General features: G+C 41.0%; 1 long non-coding RNA gene across 2 annotated transcripts in view; it reads left to right on the forward strand.

The window, feature by feature from the left end:
• The window catches only part of LOC135097212 (uncharacterized), a 76,528-nt gene that overhangs the window by 16,203 nt on the left and 50,325 nt on the right, over window positions 1–10,000 (forward strand). For both annotated transcript variants that reach the window (XR_010265461.1, XR_010265462.1), the window contains exons 2-3: window positions 1,915–2,105; window positions 2,446–2,537. This is a non-coding gene — a long non-coding RNA (uncharacterized LOC135097212). The remainder of the gene's footprint in view (window positions 1–1,914; window positions 2,106–2,445; window positions 2,538–10,000) is intronic.

Consider the following 10,000-nt stretch of genomic DNA (forward strand, 5'->3'; position numbering starts at 1 on the left):
CTCTCTCTCTCTCTCTCTCCTTTTTCTCCACACCTTTTCTTTCGTTTTTTTCTCTATATATACACTACCTTTATTACTCTCCTCCTCCTCGTCCTCCTCCTCCTCCTCGTCCTCCTTCTCCTCCTGCTCCTCAAGGAAAACGTAAAATAATCAAATAGAAAACGAGTAAAGAAATTCTCACTTTTATTTATTTTTCTTTCTTTTCTTTAGTTTCTCCTTGAATTCCTTAAACGTATACTATTAAGAAAGATATTAAGACGTGTATTGATAACGAAAACGGAGGAAAAGTCAATTAGTAAGTGATAAAAGGGTTATTTCTCTCTTTATATTGCAATTCTACATTTTTATTTAGTTACCCCTTCAATTATTTCAAGGAGAACTATTACGGAACATACATAGACAGTTACGGAAAATGGAGGAAACGCTAATTTGTAAGCGAGAGAGAGAGAGAGAGAGAGAGAGAGAGAGAGAGAGAGAGAGAGAGAGAGAGAGAGAGAGAGAGAGAGAGAGAGAGAGAGGGGAGTTTAAAAAGCTGCGGATATGAAAGATTGAGGGGAGAGGAGAGAGTGAAAGCCAAAGACAACAACAACAGCAACAACAACAGCAACAACAACAACAACAACAACAACAACAACCTACTACTACTACTACTACTACTGTTCATCGTCTTCTTTTCCTCTTCTTATTCATCTTTTCTTTTCTCTCTTTTATTCCCTCTCTATTTATCACTCGTTCCATATATACATTACCTTTATTACTCTCCTCCTCCTCCTCCTCCTCCTCCTACCGAATTTTATCCAGAAAACTCTCATTTGAATATATACGAAGAGAGAGAGAGAGAGAGAGAGAGAGAGAGAGAGAGAGAGAGAGAGAGAGAGAGAGAGAGAGAGAGAGAGAGAGAGAGAGGAGGGAAGGGGGCGCAGTAACACCATCATCAGAGGAAACGGAGACGATGTTTTTTCTCTCTCTCTCTCTCTCTCTCTCTCTCTCTCTCTCTCTCTCTCTCTCTCTCTCTCTCTCTTCGTATATATTCAAATGAGAGTTTTCCGTTTGGTGGAAACACTAGCTGTGCATGTACCCTGAGTGAAAGTTTTGTGAACATGATTGTATCCAAGTCGCTCCAAGGAAGTGAATGACTCCACGTATTAATAATCTTTTCATTATTAGTTCACAAGCTGTTCGTGATTGCGACCAAACAAATCATTCTTAAGATGGGAGAAGTGTTAATGAATACATCTCAGGTTAAAACAAAACAAAAAAAGTGTGGAAACGAGAATATAGAGGATTTACCATATATATATATATATATATATATATATATATATATATATATATATATATATATATATATATATATATATATATATATATATATATATATATATATATATATATATATATATATATATATATATATATATATATATATATATATATATATATATATATATATATATATATATATATATATATATATATATATATATGGTAAATCCTCTATATTCTCGTTTCCACACTTTTTTTTTTTTACCTGAGATGTATTCATTAACACTTCTCCCATCTTAAGAAGCATTTGTTTGGTCGCAATCACGAACAGTTTGTGAACTAATGATGAAAAGATCATTAATCTTGCCACGTGGTTAAGCACCATGAATGTATTAGGTGAGTTCGGATCAGCTGTCAGGGTTTGCCAAACTAATCAGTATACGAGTAGTTATTGCCAAGGAATTGACATTTCTGTGGTACTGCTGTATTCCCTTGTATTATTTTGACGTAGCTGTGTGCATATGTGTGTATGTTTCCATTCTGTTGTGCGTATAATCTGATGATTCGAAACCGATGCGTATCCATTCCAAGACATATTCCAAGCCTTTCATCTCCTTACCGGTAGCCAAGAAATTCCTCTCTTTTCAGAACGTCATTGTACGACAGAGTAGCCAGCTAAACAGCCGAGCCCTCAGCGTGCGCCTCCCGCCGGACAAGGGACCCTACATCCAACACTACCTCATTGAGATCCACAACGAAGGCTCCTCCTACTCACTCCAAGCTTCTGAAAACTGCTTCGACACCCTTCCTTCGCTCATCACCTATTATTCTCAGTGCTGGTGAGGACAGAGAGGAGGCTGGACGTTATGTCTAACCACTGTGCTGCGTATTTTTTGTTCACCAACTCTCCATATCCCAGGATGAAGTTGTGTGGGTGTGTGTGTGTCTGTGTGGGTAGGTGTGTGTGTGTGTGTGTGTGTGTGTGTGTGTGTGTGTGTGTGTAAAACGTAACCAGGAAGGCCACTCGCGTAATATATATGAGGATTAATTTGCCTTGTTGTCAAGTCATGGCTTTCTTGCAATGCATCCCGAGCTCCTGCAGGTAATAGCGGGACGCGCTCAGTCCAGGGATGATGTAGGAGTGGGTGGCGCCTTCATACCTTTTTGTTGTCTTTTCAGCGAAGAGTTGCTGGCTCAGCTCAAGCTTCCTCGCACCGTCCAGGAGGCCAAGACCCGCCATGAACTCGGCTCTCTCTCGCTGCTCGGACAAGGTGAGCATCAAACACTTACGTGGTCGTGAAATGTAATTGAAGTGTAATGAGCGAGAGGAGGATTCTCCACTTCAATGGTGGAATGACCTCTGCCTTTCTACGAATGTGTGGGTAGTTTGATGGCCCGGGAAGTTAATAATCCTTGACTGCAATGCCTCATTCATGACATCTGCTTACCCCAGTGAATGTCCACGATGTCACCACTACGATGGCCAGTTATAAGACTGCCATAGCGACTGAGTTGGTGCAAAAAGTATCCCCTACCTGGCGGACAGTACCTCCTTGCCCACGAGATCATCCCTTTCATTCTGTGTAACTTAATATAATCAAGCGTTGTTGAAGCGTGATCAGACGCATGTTAACGGGAGGTCATTGAACTGAAGAGGGGAAGAGGTTTGATGGGAGGAGACATTGGTAATACTGCATACTAGTTTCCAGAAGTGTTGGACGTGCTTGAATCATACTTTGTTGTGCAGTATTTTTGAGACATAGACGTTGATTTGGCGCGCTCAAAAAACACGCGAAAATTTGACTTTCCGGGGAGAATGGTGGCTTCGGCCGCCCAAAACCTGCAGATGGCGCTCTCTCTCTCTCTCTCTCTCTCTCTCTCTCTCTCTCTCTCTCTCTCTCTCTCTCTCTCTCTCTCTCTCTCTCTCTCTCTCTCTCTCTCTCTCTCTCTTTCCCCTCCCTCTCTCTCTCTCTATCTTCCCCCTCCCTCTCTCCCTATTCTCTCTCTTCCCTCCTCCCTCCCTCCCCATTCCCTCTCCCTATTTTCTCTTCCCCTTCCCTCCCTCCCCATTCCCTCTCTCTCCCCATTCCTTCCCTCCTCTCCCCCTTCCCTTCATCCTTACATTTCCTCCCTCCCTCCATCTCCCTCATCCCTTTCTATTTCATTTTGTTTTTTATTTATTTATTTATTTTTATTTATTCATTTAATTTATTTTTATTTAAGAGGGGTACCTGCCAAGGCCAACAAAATTGGAAAGAAAAAAAATGTTCCCTGAGGCGCCGGTCCCCAAACTGAGTCAGAAACGATTGTCAAAAATTAGAGGATGAGTGTCTTGAAGCTTCCCTCTTGAGAGAGTAGTCTTGATAAGCGTCCACAGTGTTAGACGAAGACTTTGACTTGTGTTGATGAGGGGAGTAACAGTCTTCGGAGCTTTGTTCTTTATTAACAATATGTACAGAAAGAAGGGGAAGGAAAAGATGTCTCAGAGTGGTTAGTAATTAAGGAAAGATGTGCCAAACAGTTGCACAAGGGCTTAGCATTGACGTGTTTGGGCAAAGCACCTTATCTATTTCCGTCTTTAAGGTATACGTGGAAACAATGAAGGAAGTGATGATATTGCGTGGCTTGCCTCCGTTGTTGTCATGGTTGGACACAAAACAAGAGTAGAAGAAGAAGATGATAATGTGAAGAAAAGAATACGTTCAAGAAGAATTACTTGAAGAAAAAAAAAAAGGAGGAAAATGAATATAAAAAAAAGTTGAAGAAAATGATAAGCGTTATGTGATGGTCATTGTCTCTTATTTCCGAACACTCTACTAAAGTGACTCTAAATGAAGTTGATTGTCTAATTATTATTAATTATATTATAGAAGAAAAGGAAAACTGAACACACACACACACACACACACACACACACACACACACACTGAAATATTCTTTTTCAAAATATTTCGCAAGAACACTATCAAGACTTCCGTCATTATGTAACGCATCCATATATATATATATATATATATATATATATATATATATATATATATATATATATATATATATATATATATATATATAAACACATTTAACATCAGGTCACAAGCACACAGCGAACATCAATATGGACCCAAATCTCAAACTCACACATCAAATTACAATATAGAAATATATTTGTGTATAAATACATCAGATTACAATATAATAAATATATCTCTATACAAGCACAGCCTGTGTTACCTTACAGAACTTTTCAGTCCCATGGATGTACCTGTGTACTGCTTTGTACATAACCATTGCTGCAACCTCTGCTCTTAACCTAATGACATTCATCCAAGTGTCCTTAATTCACTAAGGCCTTAATCCACACTATTTTCTTAATTCATTGTCCTTAATCCACACTATTTTCTTAATTCAATGTCCTTAATCCACATTATTTTCTTAATTCATTGTCCTTAATCCAGACTATTTCCTTAATATAGTGTCCTTAATCCAGACTATTTCCTTAATATAGTGTCCTTAATCCAGACTATTTCCTTAATATAGTGTCCTTAATCCAGACTATTTCCTTAATATAGTGTCCTTAATCCAGACTATTTCCTTAATATAGTGTCCTTAATCCAGACTATTTCCTTAATATAGTGTCCTTAATCCAGACTATTTCCTTAATATAGTGTCCTTAATCCAGACTATTGTCCTTAATCCAGACTATTTACTTAATCTACTGTCCTTAATCCAAATTATGTCCTTAATCTACTCTCCTTAATTGTAGATTCCTTAATTATAATATCCTTAACGACAACATTTTCTTAATCAGTGTATAATCCTCAATCCAGTCTATTTTCTTAATTTACTCTCCTAAATCTGTACTATTTTCTTTATCTGCCATCCTTAAGACGGTAGACAAAGTAGATCATCTACTTAATCTACTGTCGTTAATCCAGACTATTTTTTTATTTACTATCCTTAATGTAGACAATTTTCTTCATCTACTATTCTTAATGTAGACTACTTTCTTGAAGTAATATCCTTCATCCAGTCTATCTTCTTAATGTAATATTCTTAATCCAGACCTCTTTCTTAATTTACTATCCTTAATACAAACTATTTACTTGATCTACTATCCTTAATCCAGATTGTTTTCTTAGTCTATCAACCTTGATCTTAATTTCCTTAATCCAGACCATTTTCTTAATCTGTTATCCTTAATTCAGACTATTTTCTTGATTTATTATCTCTAATCCAGTTTATTTTCTTAATCTACTTTTCTTAATTCAGACTCTTTCCTTGATCTACCATCCTTAATCCTGATTTTTTTTGTTAATGCATTAGTCTCAATTTAGACTATTTTTGACTCAGACTTTTTTAATCTACTATCCTCAATCCAGACTATTTTCTTAGTCTACTATTCTTAATCCAGGCCGTTTTATTAATTTGATATTTTTATTTTATTTTCCTTATTTTGTTATTATTAATCTTCATTTCTTAGTGTAATATTTTCCTATGCAGGCTATTTTCTTAACTAATATCCTTAATCCAGACTATTTTCTTAATCTACTATCCTTTATCTTAATAACCTTGATTTACTGTCCATAATCTTCATTTTCTTAGTCTAATATCTTTAATGAAGAACACAGTTTTATATCCTTAAGCCAGACTATTTTTTCTACTCTATTCACTGCTCCTATTTTCGTTTTGGGATCTTCTTTGAGCGGGATTTTTATTCATCTATTTCTTGCCTCTGCTGACCTCCCTGATGGATAACAAATCGAAACAAAACAAAAAAATCAATCAATCAATAAAATCAAGGCGGAGGCTGAGAGGACGCGGCACCTCTGGGCGTACGCAGACGGAGGACGTGAGTGAGGATGTCGAAGCGGTATCGTTTTCCGTTGAGCGTCAAGGTCATGGACAAATCATCATAATCTATCGCTGCTTGTAATTTACACAGCAGCGTTCGTCCAAACACGAAATCAAACCAGTGGCGCATGTATATCGTGTCCATCTTTCGCAGAGTGTCTGTGCCGCTACCAAAGTGCAGCAGGACTCGTTTCGGCAGCACAGTCGATTTGCCTGTCCTGCACAGCATCTTGTCCTGACCAGTCTTAGTGATAGAGAATGTTGACGCGTTACCAGTGTTCACCATCACCGTCAGCGGCTCCTCGATGCCTAACGCTCGTGCGGCAAACATGAACGTTTTGCGTTGTGTGTCCGAAGGTTGTCTCCGCCGCAGACGTTTTGGGTGACGCAGGAACAGGGTGCTGCTGTCGTCGGGATGGAACTCCTGCCGCACCTCGGCCTCCTGCAGGCGGCTCATGGACATGACTATTAGGTCCAAGTAGTGCTTCCTCACATCCCCGCGTACAATGACCGTCATGCGCGTGTTGACCGCCACGTAGCGACGCAGCATCACCACCACCTCGTCCAGCTCGATCACGTCCAACTCCAGCATGCCAGCCCAGGTAAACAAGTATTTCTTTACCGTCTCTTGCTTGCCCGTGACGATTCCCAGCCTCCGGGCCAGTGTTAGCCTCATGAGGCTGCATGAGGAGCCGCTGTCAAGCTGGACAAGGCACGGGTGGCCGCGCACGGTCGCGGACACCAGGTTTTCTTTCCCAATATTAAGACGGCACCACCTGCTCACGTTCCTCTCCTTGCTGACTCTCTTGGCATCCACCATCAGCCTCACCACGTCGTCTTTGTACCACCCTCTCATCTTCCATCTCTTGATGCCGTGCTTAACGCATTGACAGCACTCCATCTTCCCCCCTTCTTTCGTTCTCTCCTGCCCTCCCCCCTGCTCTTCTTTGCCTGCTTCTCGTCGTCCTCCGCGTCCTGCCTCTTCCTCTTCTTGTCCTGCTTCGCGTCGTCGTCCTTAACCTGCCTCTTCCTCTTCCTGTCCTGCTTCTCGTCGTCCTCCGTGTCTAGCCTCTTCCTCTTCTTGTCCTGCTTCTCGTCATCGTCCGTAACCTGCCTCTGCCTCTTCTTGTTCTGCTTCTCGTCGTCGTCATTAACCTGCCTCTTCCTTTTCTTGTCCTGGTTTTCCGTTTCCTCCGTGTCCTGTTTCTTTCTCTTGTTCTGTTTCTCGTCGTCGTCCTTGTTCTGCCTCTTTCTCTTCTTGGTGCGGTCCATAATCGGATGAAAACACTCCACGCTCATCGTTTTCTTGCCTTTGATGTCATTCCCGTCCCTCTGATTTTTGTGTTCTCGCCGGCTCGCGCGATGTTTCATCTCTGCACAGCCTTCAGTGACCGTCTTCTCGTGGCTGGTGCAGTCTTCGAGGCTCTCCAGCCGCCTCTTCTTGTTCTTGGTTAGTTTCTCCTTAGCCTTCCCCTTCTCACCGAGGGTCTCTTGGGCGTCCATTGCTTGTCGTTTCCTCTTGTTGTTGTTGAATCTCGTATTATGGAGTGTTGTGCCTAAATCTTCAGTAGAAAATCCAGGCATTGCACAGTCTTACTGGGAACCTGTTCGTCAGAGGGTATGGTATACCTTTGCGCCCCCTTCTTGGAGCGCTCAGCAGCTTGGAGCTAAAGACTTCGGCACCCACCAGGCGCACCAATCAGAGGCCTCGATTCAAGAATGTGATAAGGTCTTTAGCCAATCAGATACAGGAATGAAACAAAATATAAAATTATGACTATTTTTCATTAGCGGCAGTGATGCACTTTTCAATTAATTATGCTGAATCACTGCAATGAAGACTCCTTTCAAAAGCATAGAAGTAATACATTTATATGATTTAGTATATTTAATTCTCTAAATAATAATTTCTATCAGTCACTTATCTGTGTTATTTGGCTCACAATTCATACATCAGCAGCTGTGCACTAATATCGCACTAACATTTGGCGCCACCACGGTCTGTCAGCCATTTAGAGCCGTGGAAAACCTCGCCAACAATGCCCATTCACACAACGTAACTGACGTGTAGTTTTGGCTCAGCTAAAATGACTTCCACTGCCACATTCTCGTGTCACTGTGCCGAGGAGAGCAAGTTCAGTCCCGCGCTTACAATGCCAAGGGTAGAACTCGAGCCGTGACCCTTACGTGCATCAGTGAGGAAGCAGGAAGAGCAGGAGGGGGATCATTATGAGCTGAGGACACAGTATGCTTGGCTTGTGTGCGTTTTAAGCCATTATTATCTAAGTTATAAGATTTTCTTAACGAATGAGTTGGTGCAAGTAGTGTCCCCTACCTGGCGGGCAGTACCTCTCGCCCAAGAGAACATTCCTTTCATTGTCTGTGTAACTTAACGTTGTTGTGGAAAAGGAGGAGGAGGTAAAATTAGAGGGAGTATATATTATCTTGGCAGTTTAGGTAAGAGAGAAAGCAAGAGGAGGAGGAGGAGGAGGAGATTAGCAATAAGTGATATAAATTGATATTAATTGTATGGGTTATGAAAGGAGGAGGAGGTGGAGGAGGAAGAAGACGAGGAGGAGAAGGAAGAGGAGGAGGAGGAGGAGGAGGAGGAGGAGGAGGAGGAGGGAGGAAGGGTGTATGTATGTGTGTGGTCTAAAGAGGCTGTAGAAATCTCTCTCTCTCTCTCTCTCTCTCTCTCTCTCTCTCTCTCTCTCTCTCTCTCTCTCTCTCTCTCTCTCTCTCTCTCTCTCTCTCTCTCTCTCTTTATTTAAACATAAGTACATTATCACCCGAAGGCGCCATTATCACCCGAAGAGAGAGAGAGAGAGAGAGAGAGAGAGAGAGAGAGAGAGAGAGAGAGAGAGAGAGAGAGAGAGAGAGAGAACATCGTCTCCCTTTCCTCTGATGATGGTGTTACTGCGCCCCTTCCCCTCCTCTCTCTCTCTCTCTCTCTCTCTCTCTCTCTCTCTCTCTCTCTCTCTCTCTCTCTCTCTCTCTTCGTATATATTCAAATGAGAGTTTTCTGGATAAAATTCGGTAGGAGGAGGAGGAGGAGGAGGAGAGTAATAAAGGTAATGTATATATGGAACGAGTGATAAATAGAGAGGGAATAAAAGAGAGAAAAGAAAAGATGAATAAGAAGAGGAAAAGAAGACGATGAACAGTAGTAGTAGTAGTAGTAGTAGGTTGTTGTTGTTGTTTTTGCTGTTGTTGTTGTTGTTGTCTTTGGCTTTCACTCTCTCCTCTCCCCTCAATCTTTCATATCCGCAGCTTTTTAAACTCCCCACCTCTCTCTCTCTCTCTCTCTCTCTCTCTCTCTCTCTCTCTCTCTCTCTCGCTTACAAATTAGCGTTTTCTCCATTTTCTATAACTGTCCATGTATGTTCCGTAATAGTTCTCCTTGAAATAATTGAAGGGGTAACTAAATAAAAATTTAGAATTGCAATATAAACAGAAATAGCCCTTTTATCACTTACTAATTGACTTTTCCTCCGTTTTCGTTATCAATACACGTCTTAATATCTTTCTTAATAGTATACGTTTAAGGAATTCAAGGAGAAACTAAAGAAAAGAAAGAAAAATTAAATAAAAGTGAGGATTTCGTTACTCGTTTTCTATTTGATTATTTTACGTTTTCCTTGAGGAGCAGGAGGAGAAGGAGGAGGAGGAGGAGGAGAGTAATAAAGATAGTGTATATAGAGAGAAAAAAACGAAAGAAAAAGTGTGGAGAAAAAAGAGAGAGAGAGAGAGAGAGAGAGAGAGAGAGAGAGAGAGAGAGAGAGAGAGAGAGAGAGAGAGAGAGAGAGAGAACTGTTTAGGAAGACGAAGAAAAGAGAGGAAGATAAAAAGAAGAGGAGGAGGAGGAGGAGGAGGAGGTTTATTG

The sequence above is a fragment of the Scylla paramamosain genome, unplaced genomic scaffold, assembly GCF_035594125.1.
Source record: "Scylla paramamosain isolate STU-SP2022 unplaced genomic scaffold, ASM3559412v1 Contig14, whole genome shotgun sequence".
NCBI classification, from domain to species: Eukaryota; Metazoa; Arthropoda; class Malacostraca; order Decapoda; family Portunidae; genus Scylla; species Scylla paramamosain.